The sequence below is a fragment of the Nanorana parkeri genome, unplaced genomic scaffold, assembly GCF_000935625.1.
Source record: "Nanorana parkeri isolate BGI_ZX_2015 unplaced genomic scaffold, ASM93562v1 scaffold185, whole genome shotgun sequence".
Classification (NCBI taxonomy): Eukaryota; Metazoa; Chordata; class Amphibia; order Anura; family Dicroglossidae; genus Nanorana; species Nanorana parkeri.
In genome coordinates this window covers 1,369,836-1,389,474 of record NW_017306453.1, presented here as the reverse complement: position 1 = coordinate 1,389,474, position 19,639 = coordinate 1,369,836, and positions in this window count along the sequence as shown.

The window sequence follows — 19,639 nt, the reverse complement described above, 5'->3', positions numbered from 1 at the left end:
CAAACATGTCTGCAAAGACCAACATGTCATGTTAACTAACCGCAAAGTTGCATCTCTGTTATGTCTTTTTCTTTTTGTGCCATTTTGCATAATTTCTCAACTGCGCAGTAACTGCACCCAGCAAATATGACATTAAATATTCTCCATTGTGGCATACTTAGAAGATTGCGATCATATTGTGAGCAGATTGTGGCATATTCATGTGCATGGGGCAAAACGTGCTGAATCTGCTCAAAAATAATTGCAAAGCACATTTATCAAGCGCTTTCTATTGACTCAATGGGGAGAAAATGCGCTGATACTGCCCCAAAGTAGCTCATGTAGTATTTCGTGTGACAGGCATATTTCTGCTTGCAACAAAGCGCCCAGGGGGTGCAGTGGTCTCAGGCCTGGTTAACACTGAGTGTTTTGGAGCGCTTTTTCTGCCCTTAAAAATGCTCAAAATGCGCTGATTGAACGGAGCCTTAGAGACAAGTTAGAGACAATTCCCCTTACAACAGCGTTTAGGATTGAAACGTAAGCTAAGATAATAAATCTGTTGCCATATGCATTAGAAATCAGGGATGCGAACCTATAAAAGACCCTGGTAATGCAAATAAACTTAGGGATGTTCAGATACCAAGTACCATACTTGGTACAAGTACATGTACAGATACTTTTCCAGCTCCAAGACTAGACTAGAGAAAAACTCAAAAGCTAGGAGTCAGCTGTCATTTTTAAGGAGCATACGGGGCTCCTGGGATTCGTACATCCCTGCTTTAATGTATGATTTGTTATTTTTATCTCTCTCTCTCTCTCTATATATATATATATATATATATATATATTGTATATATAAATATATATAAGTGATGCACCGATACCATTTTATCAAGACCAAGTGCATGTACTTGTCCAAGTACTCACATATATACTGATACATTTTTGTTTAGTGCCATGTGACAGTTTTTCTAAAACAATACAGACTAATGATTTCAGGACAGTGGTGGAGCACCAGGGCCCAGTCCCAGCTACAACCATTGCAACCCTGGTAGTTCTCGTGAAAATGCCAAGTATCAGGACTAGTATTTGAACTGATACTACTGTATCTGAACATCCCTAAAATAAATTGATAAATGTCCCCCTATGAATTGCATCTATTTTTGTGTTTATTTGGTTAATAAATCTGTATTATCTCTAAGTCTATTCTAGCTTCATTCTTACACATTGGAGCATGAAAATGAATGTACACAGCCCAGAATCACGTGATGAGGTTGCAATGCAGTCCTGAGACATACCTGCAGATTCTGAATGAATCTGATTTTCATAAAACATAAAGATACACTGAGCAGACTTGAATTTAGCACACCTCTTAAATTTTCAGTGATTGATTTCACACCTTGCTTTGAATACTTTATATTATTTTAAATACTGTGTTCTTACAATCGGAAACAACTAGTTTAATAATACAGTTGGGTAATGTGGTTATTATTATCAGTTATCGCTGTCATTTGTATACATTTATCTTGCCAATTGAATATTTCTGCTATTGTGCAGAAAAAAATAAAAATGATAAGCATATTGCTTGAATGTAGAAACATTGAATTCTTTGAGAGAACACTGGTGAATGGTAGGCAGATTGTGAATGGTATATTTACCATTTAGGGATCATAGAGATGATTTAAGCCACTCTCGACACAATAGCATGGATTTTCTGCAGCATTAGACATCAGTTGTACACTTGAGTCTGATTTATTGTATCAGACACAGTAAGCCCTAAAACGATTCAATGTATGTTTTTATTTCCATTCATTCACTGTGTAGTATTTAAAAGCAGTTTGCTGCTCTGCATTATCCATCACATCTTCTTCACGCGGCCATACCTTACATTGCAGTTGTCCGATGTTACATGAAAAGTCTTATGAAAGTTTAATGTAACCTTTATCAAGACATCTAAGAAAGCTTTGCTTTTTTCATGCTGGTGGTCGGAGTCGTGAATTGCATTAAATGACATTAAATGGTTGGGATAGGTATTGCATATTATGGGAAAATACTCGGCAGATGCCTTATACTTAGGAGAAATATTGCCTATTCTTGTGGACTTGGTCAATAAAGACACTTGCATGCTGATGACTTTGCACAGTGGAATTTAATAAAAGTTAGCATGAAAGAGGCACTTTAAAGTATAGTCTTACTTTTGCTGTCAAATTTGAGAAAACACCTCCATATATTAGTTACTGTATGTGTTCCTAATCAAACAGCATACCTACAATTATTTATTTAACTACCTCCCGGCCGTTGTGAAAAAATGGCTGGCCGGGAGCACAAAATGTAAAAAACGGCAGTGATGCTTGTTAACATACAAGCGATCCGCCGGCTATAGAGACAGTGGATCGCTTGTATAAGCTGCCGGCCCATGCCCCCCCCTCCCTCCGCGGCCCCCCTCCCGCTGTCACGCTGGTCCCGGGCTCCGCTGTGCCCGGTGCGAGCCCGGGACCAGCATAGTCCCTCTCTGACAGGGGATCAGAGGGAGGTCTGTACACGATCTCCTTCCGGTGTCAGAATGTGGAAGTTATGTACGGTATATTACATGACTTCCGCATTCTCGTGTCACTCTCCAGCTTCAGATGCTGGAGAGAAGCTGATGAAGCAGATCTCTGCTTCATCAGCATGTTCAGGGGGGTCCTAGGTGACATTAGGGGTCTCGGAGACCCCTGATGTCTCCATAAAGAGGACCTGTCACATATTTTGCTATCACATAGGGGATTTCCTAGCCCCCTCTGTGATAGCAATAAAGTTAAGTGAACAAAAAAAGAAAAAGGAAATAAAATAAAAGTTTCAAAACATTTTTTTTAAGTTACACATGAAAAAGAATTACATTTTTTTTTAAAGTCCCCACTCATACATACACGCATGCAAACATGCGTAATGTGCGCATACTTGCGAAAACGACAATTGCACCCATTACGCCGCACATGTTACAATATCGCCGTGACCGTCGCAGTGAGAGCAATAATTCTAGGGCCATTAATCACTGATAACACTAAACTGATGAGCTGTAAAAGCTTTTAAAGCGTCGCCTATGGTCAATTTTGGATATGGTAGTTTTTTTGCAATTTCGCCGGTGCGCGCAATTTTTAAGCTTGACATGTTTGGTGTCTATTTACCCGACGTGACCCCGTCTTTTATATTTTACCAAAAAATTGGGTAATAATAATTGTTTCCTAACATAATGTAAAAAAAAAAAACCCCAGTGGTGATTAAACACCACCAAAAGAAAGTTCTATCTGTCCCTAAAAAATGGTATATGATTAATTTCAGCACAGCGTTGCATGATGGAATAAATGTCAGTAAAAGTACCGCAGCGCTGAATACTGAAAAATGGCCTGGCCAGGAAGGGGGTCTAAACACCTGGTCAGCAAGTGGTTAAAAAACACATCTTACCTTTTAGACCTTTCTTTATGCAGATTCCAAGCTACTACTGAGATTTTTGAAAGTGAAAGTAGAGGAACAAGCTGAGGGACAGACTGGAATTCCTTTCATTAACATACAAGGCTTCTAAGTATTTAACCCTTTCTTAGGACAGTTTTCAAATCCAGTTTACAACTGATAATGAAATCTGCCATCACAGTACAAACAGGGTTACCGTATATACTCGAGTATAAGCCGAGGGGGGCACTTTTCACCCAAAAAAATGGGCTGAAAATCTCGGCTTATACTCGAGTATATACGGTAACCCTGTTTGTACTGTGCTAAAAAATATTTTTTGAATCATGCAGTGCAGTGGCAGTTTAAAGAAGTGATACTATAAAAAGGATCATAAAATCTGGTATTTTTATGACATTAAGATACACAAATTTAGTATACTGCAGCTTACCAGTGTTTAGTTGTGGCTGCATTCTCCTTTTTTAATACTTTTTTTCCTAAGGTGATCCTGCCAGAAACACAGTCCCTTTCCTAGTGTAAAAACACCCACTCACTGTACTGTATCTATGGAAGAGTAGCATTGTCACCCTAGGCTGCTCCACTCCATAATATAGGGTGAGGCAAAATGAGCAAAGATGATACCAATGCTTGGGGTTTCAGTGCCCAGGTCGAGTGCAATTTAGGAGCTCAGTGGATTTCTGGCAGGTTAAGCAGGTACAAAATATGGGGAAATGTGCATGTATTACATAGATGTAGTGAATATGCACAGTGAATGACAGTTTTACTTTCTTAGAACTGATGTTATTAACATGTTTTCAGTATGACCACACACTCTAAAAATAAGAGGTTAATTTTTCATTTATTTTAAATTGTTTTGTTTGAAACAGAAATAAAAGATTGGTGGATTGGCTCTCTAAAAATAAAACTATTAGAGCATTACTGTGAATTGCTCCAACAAACAAAACTACAGGATAGTCTCTTTTTTCTATAATTAGGTTGTACAAGACAGATCAAAGGCAAATTATGTGATGTAACTCTGCATGCACTTCCAGGGAAGAAAAAAAGAGCATAATGAAACAAGGTAATAAGTAAATTGGGATGATGGTTTCATGTGTAGCACCTTAAATTTCAAAATGTGATTTTACTATTCCTACAGTTTCCTGGTCATCACAGATCTTAAATCCTAATACTTTGTGGTTAATTTGATTGCATAGTTCAAAGAACAACTGTGTGCAGAAGCCCTTAGCCACAAATCAAAATCAGTTTTCTTTTTTAGTCTGACCACCTTAAAGTTCTGAGTTACTAAATATTAATTTTCACCTTGGCTTTTGTCAGGCAAGTCAAGTTCAATTGAATATTTTATTTTTACAATGTCTGAACCTAAATGAGCATTTGTAATTATCATAGGCTAGGGTAACAGTGCTCCTTGAGTAAATCAGGTGGTAAAACTTCATGCACTGATCTATGAATGGCCATAACTAAACATGGAATTTATGTAGTAAATCACAAACTACATTTTGTGAGAAGATGCACGTGCACAGTTCTGGAGTCCATTCTTGCAAGATTTGGGATCCTCATCTCTCCCAGCATCCCACCGGAAGGTTGAATAATGTCACCAGTTTCTAGTCAAGGATAACAAAATCCAGAAGGTTTGCTAAATAACTTTTTTTTACAAGGCTGAATATATGAAGCTAAAACGTCAGGTTAAGGACATTTAAAAAAAGAAATACAGTTACTGTCACATTGATAAAATAAAGATCTTTCTCATTGTGTTAATTGTGATCCTAATATCTTTTCTAATCTTTTTTCCTAATGTTTCAATAAGTCGGGTAGGGTTCTGCAAAATAGCAGTATGGTGCAGTCTGATGTAAAGTTCACTTTAACAATAGATAGCAGAAATAATTAGTATATTGTAAGTACTTATATAGTGTGCACACCCTGGGTATCCATTACTTGTACAGTAAGATGACAGTTTCCCCCACTTCCAGTTTGTTGGGGTCTCTTGTCCCTGAGTTTGACTTGTGGCTTGCGTGGCACAAGATAATTGGCCTGGGGGGAGGGGGGGGGGGCAGAAATTTTAAATTCAACCCTGTCTGTAGCATGCTTGTAGCTGGCAAACATAAGCAATACAACTTTCTTGCATTTCCACAGTTTCAAAGAGCTCAAGATTGGTTTGCTGCACAGTGATATGAAGGAAAGAGACTAAGTACACGCCTGGAATAATAAGGCTGCCAATAGCCATTTTGATGATCTTAAACTAAATGTGCAACAAACACCAGCAGCCTGGTGACATTTCCAGATGACCATATCTTAGGTCAGACAGCAATCTAATAAGTTGGCTATTTTTGGCAGATTGCTATCTTTGTGCCAACAGAAAGCTGATATTGGGGATGTTATTTTGGTCCACCCTAACTCTTTTTTTTTTTTAGCTATAAAGATGCCACTAATTAAAGATCTTTCGGAAGAAAAATCTTTCAACAGTCAGATTGTGCTTGCACATCCAATTGATGCCTACAGCAAGCCAATAGCCCAGTTTCAGCCAATAAACAAATTTTAGTAGGGTGCCAAAGGTTTAGATTTATGGGGTCATAGGCAGAACTACAAACCTAACAGAAATTGTAATTCTTCACCAGTCTATCAGAACAAAAAAATATGACTGGAGTTAGCCTAAAAATTGTATTTGCATTCATAAATTCTATGCACCTTAATAATCAATTAACATTGGTCTTTATACAATGAAAATTCTGTTAACAAAGATACTGTTCCACTGAAATAGTTCACAGATTATTTGTCAAAGGTGCTAAGGTTTATCCATCTTTAGCTTTTTCATTTATCCTTTCACACCTTTGGATGATCTTGCTTGTTCTAGGAAATTACCAGCATGTAAATAAGGTCGATGAAGGCTCATTGTATGTAAGAATAGAATTATAAATATTGATGAGCCTTCAAACATTTTCATTACATAGCATTTCATTTTGATATCTACTCTTTCCGCTTTATATTTTCTGATGTCTGTGAACAGTATGCTAAACACCTACAATAAGTGGTTTATTAATTAGTTTTTACAGAAATCCATATAAGTGAAGGGCTAATTTAGTCTACTTGAATTAGGAATTTCTTTCACCTTCACAGTTAAACGTATGTGTTAATATCGATTATCCAGTCCACTGGGACCCTAGGTAGCATATGACTATGCTAAATGTTGAAGTGTAACTCCACTTTGTGGGTGAATAACAATCCTCTCCGTTCAGTAATATACAATGCAAGGACATGTCTTTGCGCAGTCCTGCCTGTTGTTATTTTATTTTAAACTCACACATTATACTCTTTTTTCCGGCAGCCAACTCCTATTTACTGAGTGCTAAGTGGGGTAGTATTCCTGCCATAGTCCATTTATTAGACAAAGTGTTGGGATAAAGGGAAAATCTATGTCAGGGGAAGTTGAGCACACCAACATATACTGTAACACAATGTTACATAAAAAGAAACCATGTTTGAATTTTGTTGACAGTTAAAAAAGCAGCTGCAAAATCTACCTCCTATCAAGCACAGCCACCCACAGACTTACTTCTCCGCAATCCAGCATCAGCCCTCTTGTGGCTTGAATCATGCCAGAGTCATCTAACTAATCTCATGTGAGCCCGGACCATCAAGCCAGAGAGTGCGTGTCATCATACTGGCCTGGGCTCACAGCGCTCCTGAATAAAGTGTCAATAACACACCATTAAGCTGTCCACAAACTAGGACCACCCACTTCCACCAGATATAAAGCAGAAGGACCAGCCTGAGCGCTGGAGGATTTACGTTACACATAAAATTATATTTTGAAAAATTGATGTGATGGGGGAAAGCTGGATCTGAAAATTTACAGACTGGCACTACCCTTTATGATATTCTTTTGTTTTAGAGCAATATCTAATAAATGTAAAAAAAAGTCAAGGATTTTAAAGTGATCTCAGTACTCTCTTCTTCAATTACTGCAATGTATCACTTAAGTCGGTGGCCATATTTTGAAAGCAGAGACACTAGCCTGGCCCCGCATTCATGCCAAACATGCCTTGTGGATATTTTACTCAAAATATCAATATATAAAACTGCATGAACTCAACTTAATGAAAACACCTCTGAGCTTAGTTAAAACAGAAAACACATATAAGTAAAAGGGCAAGTAGTTTGAAAGTGCCAGGAACAGGTAAATATCTATTAAAGTCAACCATGATTGCCTTTACCACATTATTAGCAATCTGGAATTTAGGAATTTAGTTTAGATCTGAACACAGATTTTGAAATGACAAAGACAGGTTAAGTAATTCAATTCGAAAGATAAGCAGGTAAGATAATGGAATTTCATGGGTAAGGTGGAACACATTGAAAATCAGGTTTATAACCATGAGTGAAAATGAGGATGGAAGATGTCAATTATTTGAGCAAGAAATACAAGATGGCTTTAAGTTAAGCCATAGAATGGTCCTATTTCCTGTGCTCCATTTTAAAGTTCTCATTTAAAATGGTAGCCTATAACGCACTACAACCTTCTGTTATCTTCTTTACCCAGAAAAGCCCCTTTCTTTTGGCTTCACTTTGTTATGGGGTTTTGACTTCCTCTGCCTATTGCCACTTCAGTTACACCAGCTGATGCATGGGCTAGGTAACCCTTATGTCGGCTGTATGGATGTATGAAATACTTGCAGCAGCTGAGGAGCAGCAAAGCCACAGAACTTGGAGACACAGGTCACCAGAAAGGTAAGAACACATTATCTTTTTTTTACAGCCCCGGCTTGTTAAAACATAAAATGAGATATAAATAAATTCACACAAAAAATCCTAAACAAAGGGGTGCCTCAAAGCTACATTTGAGTGTGAATACAGTACATGTGTTAAGGCACCACATTGCATTGCATAAGTGTGAATGGGCTATTCACTAAGCTGCCGAATGAATAATTGAGCAAAAAGGGAAAGGAGCTTCTTTGGCTATTCACTGCAGCCCTGTATGATTATTTTTAGCCTTACATTGGTTGCATTTAGCTATCTTCACCTCCCTCCAGCTTGGCTGAACAGCTTCAGCACATTCAGAAGTGGTTATACCAAGAACGTAAGTAAGTAAAAGTAATGCAGCCATCACATCTAAGGACTGGTAAACTGTAATATATGACATTTTTGTTCTTGGATTTAGATATCCTTTAATTTGTTATTTTCTCCATACTTTTTTGGCAGCCATTTTCTGCTAACATCTCTTTATTTTTTCCACACTGATACCTGCACATTATGTGCCTGGCATATTATCACAATTATGTAAACATAGTTATGCTTCAGAAGTGGTAATGTATTTTGTGTATTAATGCAACTGGCACTACATGTGTCTGGACATATTCCATATCGCCCTCCTCTTTTTTTTTTTTACTAAGTAAAATCTTTTACATCGGATGGCGATTTTTAAAATTAGTGGTAATATATTTGCCCATTAATAATGAATTCCCAGACAGAGAGCGATAACCATTTTTATGTATGTTACATTATTTTAATCTACAACATCAAATACTGCTTTACAGTTGTAGTATAGTTTATGGTTTCAGTCTAATAAGTACATTTTGTCAGCTTTTGAAGCAGCTGATGTTTTCTGACTCATGAACTGCATGCAGTTCTGCCAGTTTATGTTAAAGCTGAACTCCAAGCAGATATGAAAGGCACAAATTAATGCAGTTCTGTAATTAACTGTCCATAATTAATGTAATTGTTTTAAATTCAAGCAGTGTAAGCAGGGCCGAAGCTAGGGTGGGCTGCGGGGGCATGTGCCCTGGGTGCCGCTTCAGGGGGGGATGAAGAATTTCTCCCTTATGGGAGCAACTCTGAGCCTTTGCCCCAGGTGACATGACTAGCTTCTCCACTGAGTGTAAGTACTTTCATTGAAGTAACTATCGGCCACTTGAAATTAATTGTACAGCAGAGTTTAGAGAAAGGAAGGAGAAGCAGTACAAGGAGCCAGTCAGGTGTGTTACAGTGTATATATCATTCTAATAAGAGGAGAGTCATCAGTGCGCTGCATCTCGTTTTACTGTCCAGTCAGAGGTGGGACCTAAAAAGGAAAGTGAGACAGCAGAAAAAGATCAGGTCCCCTCTCCTGCCAGACAGGGCTGTGGTTGAGCTGTGTATATCTCAGGACTGGGTGGGCAGCAATACTAACCATTTGGCAGGTAAAACAGCTACCATATATATTTTTCATCTTTGCAATTTAGCTTTTTGTCAGGATTTCAGCTTTAAAATGTATTTGCAGAATTCTAGTATGTGCCACATATGTAAGGGAGTGGCTGCTTTAAATCAGAGGCTTTGGTAAGGGATTATTTTTTTCACATACCATACAATACACTTAAAATACAATTTCAGTATAAGTAAAATTTACCCTACAATTTAAAATTTAGATATTTTTTCAAATTGTATTATTCTTAATAAATAGAGTAGAGCATATTTTAGCAGCTACAGGAGCAGCTAAGAAGCATGAGCAGCTATGGAGCTCATGGAAATATCATATGGAAGTTATAATTCACCTTAAACAATTGAGGCAAAAAAAACCCTCACTGGGCTGGAATATCAGGGATTAGGGTATAGCTATGCTCTTAGTAAATATATGTTGGCATTTAAATCTGGATTAAAATAGATTAGTAACATCTGGCAAGTTAAGCAAGTACACTGATCATACTTATCTGTATTAACTGAATATTCTACAAAGAAAAAAACGCTAAGCAGTGGAAAAAATATATTTACCTTCTGATCACATTTATGCATATATAAAAAGGTCAGAGTCCCACACATTGTGTTCTCATTTATCTCATGCTGGTCATAAAGGATGTAGCCAGTGCGGAGGTAACAGGGCATACCATGAGCAGGAGATGGATGCATATTTTTCTAGGCATTTGATATTTTGGACATTTTACAGTATGTTAGTCCAGCTCTGCCTATGATGAGAAGGCCAGCTTGTTTTAGTTTGTATTACATACTCTGTGAGCAGACAGGAGACTGCATGCCTCACTGGGATCTGGATGACAGGAGAGGAAGCATTGTGCTGAGCATGCCCCATCACCCAACCTCTGGGCTCCACGTACAATGCTACCTCCACCAAATAGATTATATTACATGAATTCTAAATACAATTGGAAACAATGATACAGAGGCACAGGAAAATCAAACACACCTATAGTATGGTATCAATCATGTTGTATATTGTCAATTTATTATATTCATGTCAAATCATTTTAAACTTATTTCAGAACATAGAAAATGTATATATGAATACAGTGATATTGTATATGTGTGTGTGTGTGTGTGTGTATGTACAGTATATATATAAAAATATATTTTAGAAAAGGTTTATGGCACACTTTCAAGCTTGCCAGCAAAAATTACCCTAAGGCTGCATTTACACCGCAATGTGTGCGTTGAACACAGCTTTGATAATCATTGCCATAGTACATTATTACATTGTGTCACACTGCGTTTTTCAAAATGTTTTGCACTAAGCTTTATTTTAAAGGTAATTAAAGTGATAATAAAGTCAAAGTGTTTTAAAACTATTTCACATGCTGATAAAATCACTTACAATGGATGCTGCTCCTTGAAGTTTAAAAGTTTTATTTACCTACAGAATCAGCTTGTCTCATGAACACTCACCCTTACATTCTGTTTTAGGGTGGCTCCTTAACATTGCAGGGTCCTATGGAGACACCCTTGTGTTTGCTAGTTATTTGTATGTGCCTCTACAAACACACAGACACAGCAAGGCAAGGCACTGCCCTGCTCCCTGCTCCTTCCATCTCCAGGCTAGTTGATAGACAGCTGCTGGAGACTGTGCTGACCTTTGTGATCTTTTACTGGACAGGGTGTTCAGGGAAGTGGAGCTGAGAGAGTTGGAGCTGTTTGGAACATGATGACTGTAAGAGCTTAGGCAAAAATGTAAAGAAATACATTGTGGGGAATGTAAATTTGTTTGATCTGGATTCTTTGTTGAAAAAAGTTTGCGAGTTTAACACTACTTTAAAGTAACATATCCTGTGAGGTCACTTCCTGCTGGTAAGATTTTCTAATCATTTGCTTAGTAGAATCCCTGTGGAGAATCCCCTGTGTTGTCCCCTCTTACTGGTACAATTGTGGTACTGGTGATTGCCATTCTAAGACTACATAACCAGCAGAGCTGTCATTTTTGGGTGCATCCACACTTGACCCGAAAGCAAGAACAGGGGACAGCTCTGGGCTCTGTAGCATAATCTGCATTCTCATTGAGACAAGTTTTCAGAATATACCCAGATGCAGGGGCTGACTGGCAACTTTTAGCCCAGGGGGCAAGTACAACCCAGAGCCCCATGGTGCGGCAACTTGGTCCCCCTCCCGCTCTGCCTCTTCCACAGCATTCTCCCTGCCCGTCTGCCACTTTTGCCATCCATGTAACAGTAGTGTGAATGTATTTATCGGTTTAGGAAATGTAAAGCACACTGGTAGTGGAGGGATGCCACGTCAGTCTGATTACAGGGCCGCGACTGCCTGATCCAGCCAGCCGGATCGCATACCGAGGCGATCCGCGCTGGCTGTACCAGGTAGACGCGGCATGTTAGAGGGCCTCCTTGAGGAGCAGCGGACGCACCATTCACAGAGCCGCGTCAGATGCGGGTACAGGTGGCAGCAGCCGGGGGTCAAGGGGCCGTTCGCGGTAGCATCAGAGAGGCCCGGGGGGCAATTGCCACCCTGCCCCCCTGCCCAGTCCGCCCCTGCCCAGATGTCACTTGAAAAGTAAGGAGATATAGAAGAAATGTAGAACAAATGCCACCATTAGCTGCCAATATTCCCCATGGGGGATCCACAGTTAATTGGTTGTTAAGGACAACTGTGGGCGCATCTTATCAACCAATGACACTGCCGGCCCGCCTGTCTCCTAGCAACTGGTTATGCGCCTGGCTTCATTTTGCTTGGACATTTGCAAACCTGAACTTGTGGCTGGGTTTGGCAAATGTCCCAGGGAATGGAACCCTGGCCAGTTTGCCCATCACTTATATTTAAACATGTTCAATAAAAATGTGTGAATTGTAGGCAAAGATACATGCAGTGACAAGTCAATAAAACAGCAAATGCAATCAAGACAAACAAGCGACACAATAAAGTCAAAAATTCAGTTTTTTATTAGCCAAAATATACATTCTGTAATGGGCTTACTGACTGTATTTTTGTTTTAATTTATACATTTTTTAATAAAAGAGAAAAAAAAATAGCAGCATTACAAAGGGTGAAGCCTAACCCTAAAATGAAAGATATACTAATAATAGGCAGCAAATAATGGAAACTGTTTTATATATAATCATGTAGGTAAAAAAATAAAATGCAAAGTTTAATAGCAGCAAAACATGTGGACAATAACAGTCTGTTAAATAAAATAAAATTCAAGGATTTAATATTGGTGACTGTAGTGCATCATGGCAAAACATAAGGATAATAGCAGTGTGCTTTGATATTGAGAGGACTACAGGGAATTAAAGTAACCTAATATGATTCTCTAAATAGCTCTGACTTCACAATACATAGGTGTAAAACAGCTATACTGACAATACATGGGCCTTAAATGAGCAACTTTATATAATACACGGACAACAGTCAAATGTTACAATATGCAGGCAACAAATAGACCATAATTACAATACTTAGGTAGAAAACAACCAATTCTGACAATATGTGGGTAGCAAATGCATAAATGTGAGAAAATGTGGGCAAACATAGGCAATTGTAACTAAATGGGGACAAAAAATAGGCATTTGGAACTCTATGGGAGCAACAAATTGGCAATTGCAACAATATAGAGAAATTGTGATTACAAGCAATCATGACATTATGCGGATAACAAAGCAACAATCCTGACAATATTGAGCAATCGTGACAATATTTTAGCAATCGTGACTATATGTGCACAACAAATGGGCAACTGTGACAATATACGGCTAAAGATTCCTCCTCCCTGCTCACCAAGCAAAAATGACTCTCCCACCCACCTTTCCACATGCCCAGGAAACAATTACTGTATGCTTTTGATGGTATGGAAGTAACTTTGGAGGAGAAGAGCTGGCAGCTGCGGTAGAAGGCACAGATGCAAGCAGGCGTTATTAGTGGATGCACCCCGGGATGGAGGCATGGAGGTCTGACATAAGAAAGCTTTATGAGTCTATAAATCACTGATCAGGGGTATACAGATGGCTCCTAGAAAACCCCCAATGTGGCTGTACCCACGGCAGACCATCCTCCCCAGGTACATCACTGCCTCTACCTAAAGCTGACCATACACTAAACAATCTGATTGTAGAGCCTCCTTTAGATCTACCATCAACTATATAGTAAGAGAGCCTGCCTGATTTCATTCAAATCCAGAGAATTGTCCTCGTATTACAAAGTTTTGATAAATCTAAAGGAGATTGCACAGAGATTGTACAGTCAGATTTTATAGTGTATGGCCAGCTTTAAGCTTCCAGTGCCTGAAATGTTAAGGGGATCATACACTATATGGTTTTAGTAAAGCTAAAGAAGATTGTACAGAAATTGTACAATCAGATTGTAAAGTATATGGCCAGCTTTAGATTGCCACCATTGTACAATAAAATGCAGTGCATAGTCTTCTGCTCTCAGTCGTGTTTCTTTATTTTTCAGTGGAGCGTGTGGAGTTAATGTAAGTACAGTACGTATTTCAGAGATTATGTGCACGTGGGCCTGCCATGAAATTGGGCTGTGATAGACTGAAGAAGAAATACTTTGGAACTCAAAGTCATTTTTGCTGGTTATATAACATATTTAGTAACCAGGCAACAAATATCCAACTAGATAATGTCAGATTTTTGTTGTTGTTGTGAAAAGCTGAAGTTCATAACCTAGACACTCACCACTCCATTAGTTTAGCAAGTAAGCCAATTAGATCTTTAATATTATTATAAAAGTATAACTTTATTGAACATGATGATGCCACATCACAAACTATAAAATAAAACCATTAGTTGTACCCCTAGCTCTTTATAGCTAGTACTACCAGCAGTACTATTAATAGTAATAGTACCTATTAAGACCTGTGCCATTCTAATACAAAGTGTAACTTCACGCTACAAATCATCACCTTGATATATGCATAGTACCATGCTTAATCTCGGTCTGTGCTCTGGTTGTCTGGCAATCAGCACTGGAAATCTTCTGGTCATTTACCAGTGACACCATACAACACATGGGGGTTCATTTATAAAAGTTATAGCACTAGTGCCCCTAGATGGTAGAAATGCCCTATACTCATTGCCATCTGTGTCATGCAAACAGCATCTGCCTGGATAAAGGCCGGGCAAAACTTCTACAAGAGAACACTATGGGATCGTTAAGCACCCACCATGATATCTACTTGTGATTGCAGAGCCTGACTGGTAAATGCTTCCCCTGTACCCCGATGCTGTCAAAGACACAAGGCACAAGGACGGGCTGAGCAACACCATGAATTTGTTACACAGTATTTAGTAAAGGGGTGGCACTGTTGTACTTAGAGGCATTTATTTTAATGGGCAGCAATATACCTTTGGGATTTTTTTCACTGATCACTAATATACCTTAAACAAACCAATGTGTAAGCTACAATTTGAGCGATATCCTACATGGTGTGACTTTTTACTCTTCCCAGAAGCTGAACTGAGTGGCAGGAAAGTAAAAGATCAGTAATAGCCCATTCACATCTTTCTGGTGCATTTTTGGTGCATAAACACACGTGGGTTAACACTTTATGTCACGAGTTACTGTGCATTGCGTTAACGCATTACATTCACTTTAATGGGCTTCCAGTACACCACAAGAGACTTACACATTTTTTTTTTTTTTTTTTTCCAGCAATCCATGTTAGTGCATTGTGGTGTGTTGCTGTGTGCTCCTTTAGTGTGTTGCAGCATTGTTCAAAAAGAATGACACTACAACCCACTAATGCAAGTATATGCTGCTAGAAAGGGTGGGATTAAAGCTGAAGTTTAATTCTTTTTTGGAGGGTAAATATAACACATACACATTAGATATGTGTAATGGTGTGTAGCTCCTTAAGTAGGCCATACACTGTACTGTAATATTTTCTTTGTTCAACCCGTGAGCTGAGCTAAGAAAATATTACAGATTCCTCCATCAATGCTTACGAGTGTTGATCAAGGAATCTCCTGCTGTCTTAATTGTATGCTGACGGCAGCTGGCAGCGGCTATCAGAATACCTGAACAGAGTCGGCAGCTCATTGGCTGCCGGCTGTTCATTCAAAGATTTTCCAACTGGCTCCTTCGATCAGCTGATCGAGGGAAGCCATCCTAAAGGGTGCCAGCCGGCACCTCCTGTGCAAATTTCGGCAGGCTCTTGTATGGCCACCTTTAGCTAAAAATCTTCCCCTCCCAGCCACTGGATATTACACTCGGTGGCACTGTGAGAGACTGCAATGAAAGTAGTCTGACAGCAGCTACTGTGAAAAGCTGTATTGCAAGCCTGTCGAGTTCTGTGAATGGAGGAGGAGCAGTTGATTCCCGTCCTCCATTCACAGAACTCAATATATTGTGGAATGAGCTCTGTGCTTGGTGGAGAGAGCAGAGGGGGACGAGCAAGCGGCACAACTTTTCTGAGTAGCTGCTGACCGACTCCACCCACTGCAACGTCTCACAGCACCGTAGGGTGTAATATATGGCGGCTGTGAAGGGGTAAGTGAGGGGTAGGTTTTTAGAACATAGAAGAAGAAGCTAAGGGGATAGGCAGCATGATAAATATCTAATGTGTTTGGTGCTGTATCCTCTCCAAAAATACATAACATAAAGCTTAAATATTTACTCTAAGGGCATGTTTTTTATTGGATACCAATGTAAGGGGCGTTTTTTGTAATTGACCAATAATGTATTCACAAGAGTCTTCAATGGGGACATACACGTTTCTGTGTCAGCACACACGTGGTCTATTGTTGTCACCAACAGGAATTCCATCCCGAGAAGGAGCACATGCATGTAGACAGCAAGTGGGTAAGAAGGCTGAAATAGATCAGCACTGAGATACAATAAAGCAGAAATAAAAGACACAAACAGTATATTTTATTTATTAATATGTCACTAGATATAAACTATTATAGGAATAAAGAATTTACAGGTGACAATGCATAAATCGTTCTAGACAAATATATATTTTAATTGCTTTTGTATTGTTTTTCAACTAATTTAATTTCATTTTTTTGTACAAGCAGTTGATATCGTTATTTATTTTAGTTACGCTGGCCAGGCAAGGACTGATTAACCGGCTGTTTAGTTGGTCATGTGATTATTGTAGTAGACGTGATTACAAAGGATAAAATCCAGCGTTTCTGAATAATGCAAGTTTGTAGCACATTATTCAAGATTTTGAAATTTCCCAGAATGCTGGGAAATATGCTTCTTGGAAACCTGGCACTAATGCAGCTGTTATATAAATGGTCATTTGCTTAGTTAATTCAATAAAATCTTCTCCACATAAGAGTTTGACACTAAAAAGCTAAGATAAGATCCATAATCCTGTCTTCAAAACCACATGATCAAGCAAAAAAAAAAACTGACTGGGAGAGATGAACCTGTTTCTTTTATGGTTCTCATTGAAAGTATGAAGAATCAACTTATTGTATGGAGATAAAAGAAAAGCTGGATTATACCTACTGTTATTGTTTTATTCAATTATAATTGTCATGGTCTTTCCATCCATTTTTATTTTTTGCTGGTAGTGTATTTCCTATTTTACATTCTTATGTACTTGTTCTTTCTTTTTGCCTAATGTATTGTATGTGTTACAATGAACCAATAGCACTCGAACTTGGGGTAGGAGGAGCAGTACTAGTAACCAATCAGGTGTGTTGAGTCCACATGTGCTAGCAAGTTATATTATGATAAGATCAGACAGACAAATGATAGCTCTTCACTTCTGCTGCTCCTTCATTCCCCAATCAATGGCTGGGTGTGTTGAATTGACTAAGCTGTATTGTCTAAAGTGTATCTAAACCCAAAACCAAAAATGTGATATAGTGCAGCTTACCAATCCCTACATGTGTTGGCTGCGTTAGTTTTCCTTTTTTAGGCTTTTCCCCTTTATTTTTAACTGATAATCCGGCCAGTAATGTATATTCTGTCTCCCCTCTATTGAGGAACCACCCTTGGACAGCAGCATTGTCACCCTGTGGGGAGGGTAGTGTTAGATAGACTTGTAGATTTAGATGGACTTGACTAACAAATTAAAGTCGAACACTTTTTTAAGCAGTTACAGCAACGTCTTTTGTTTTCCTTTTGGGAAAAAAAATGTACATCAATAAAAGTTAAGCATTGTAAGCAGTGCTGAATGGTGTGTCTCAACCTGCTAATTGACATTTTTGCTGCACAGCTTGATCTGTTGAAGCAGGGCACACATTTTATTACATTTATTTAAAAAAAAGTTATACTCACCCAATCCTCTGAGTAGACCAGTCCCTTCTGCCTCGCTTCCCCTCCGCTGCAGCCTTCTATGGTTCATCATATTCTATACAAAGTGTATAGGACGTGAAGACGCCAAGGGACATACCATCGTGGCAGCAAAGGAGGAGCCAGGCTGGAGGGAGCGCTGTCACAGGGAGTAGCTCTAAAGGATCGGGTGAATATAACATTCTTTTTTTTTTATCTAGATACAAAAAAGCAGTTAACCTTTGCAGTGCGGAGGTAGCCCCACTGAAAGGGTTAAAAAAAATGCCCCCGGAGTTGTGCTTTAAAGGAAGTTGGAAAATAACCGACAAAACAAAAAAAGTAGCCATCCCCCAGAAGGAAGGGCAGTGTCAGCACCGATTTAGAGAGGATTTGAGGATCTACAGCCGAGTGATATACAAATAAGATACATTTATGTTACTAGTTAAGGTACTTGAATGTATTTTTAAGATTCGACTCCTGAGTTTAGTGTCACTTTAATGTGAGACTATAAAGACAGCATATATAGCTTTATTAAATGTGTTTGGCCTGGGGAAAGCCGCTGTGTCACTGGGAGATGCATAAATCATGTCCTATCTGTAGAAGCCAATGATATCCAGATAGCGATAATGACCTATTGCTGTGTGTTGACTGCTGGAGGTATTTTTATTAGTTTTTAGTAATTTGTGTAGCAGAAACACATTCCACAGAGATTTAAAGCGGACCTTTACCCAGATCTTTAAAATAACAACAAACACACCTTTAGAAATGTTTAGTAATGACAATCTACAAACACATACTTCTAGATAATTGCCGGCTTTGTATTCTTTGCATACCTTATTTCTCTTTTCTTCCCCAGTTTTCTGACAGTGGCCATGTTTACTAAGGGCAGATTACTAGCTCTCCCTTCCTGGAAATCTGGCACATGTGACTAGGACATGTGAGCATGCACATCATCTCAGGGGAGGAAAATGCCTTTCCTTGAGATCTCATGAGATTACAGATACGATTTCCCAGCACTACTCTAACCTTCCCAGGATGCAACGCATGGGCACATTGCATCATTTGTGCCAAGACGGGACCAGGAAGTAGATAAACTCTATGAGTAAATAAATGAAAAACATGTTTGTTTAACTAATGAATGTAAAATTATTATTTTTTTATCAGCATGCATAGCTGCATGCTGATGTGATTTTTAGTAAAAGTGGGTAAAGGTCCGCTTTAAGCTGGCCATACACTGTGATATTTTCTTTGCATTTGAATGTATTTTTAAGATGTAACTTCTGAGTTTAGTGTCACTTCAAGGGATGTTCAGATACCAAGTACCGTCCTTGGTGCAAGTCCATGTACAGATACGTTTCCAGCTTCAAGACTAGACTAGAGAAAAAGTCAAAAGTTAGGTGGCAGCTGTCCCTTTTAAGGACCATACGGAGCTCCTGGGATTTGTGCATCCCTGCTTTAATGTATGATATTTTTTTTTTAAATCTAATTAAGCGATGCACCGATACCATTTTTTCAAGTACAAGTACTGATACTTGTCCAAGTACTCACACATACAAGTACTGATAAATTTGTGTTTATTGTCATGTGACAGTTTCTATAAAACAATACAGACTAATGATTTCAGGACAATGGTGGAGCACCTGAGCCAGGTCCCTGCTGCAACCCTGGTAGTTCTTGTGCCAATGCCAAGTATCGGCACTGGTATCTGAACTGGTGTCTGAACATCCCTAATTTATATGTGTGTGTGTGTATGTATGTATATATATATATATATATA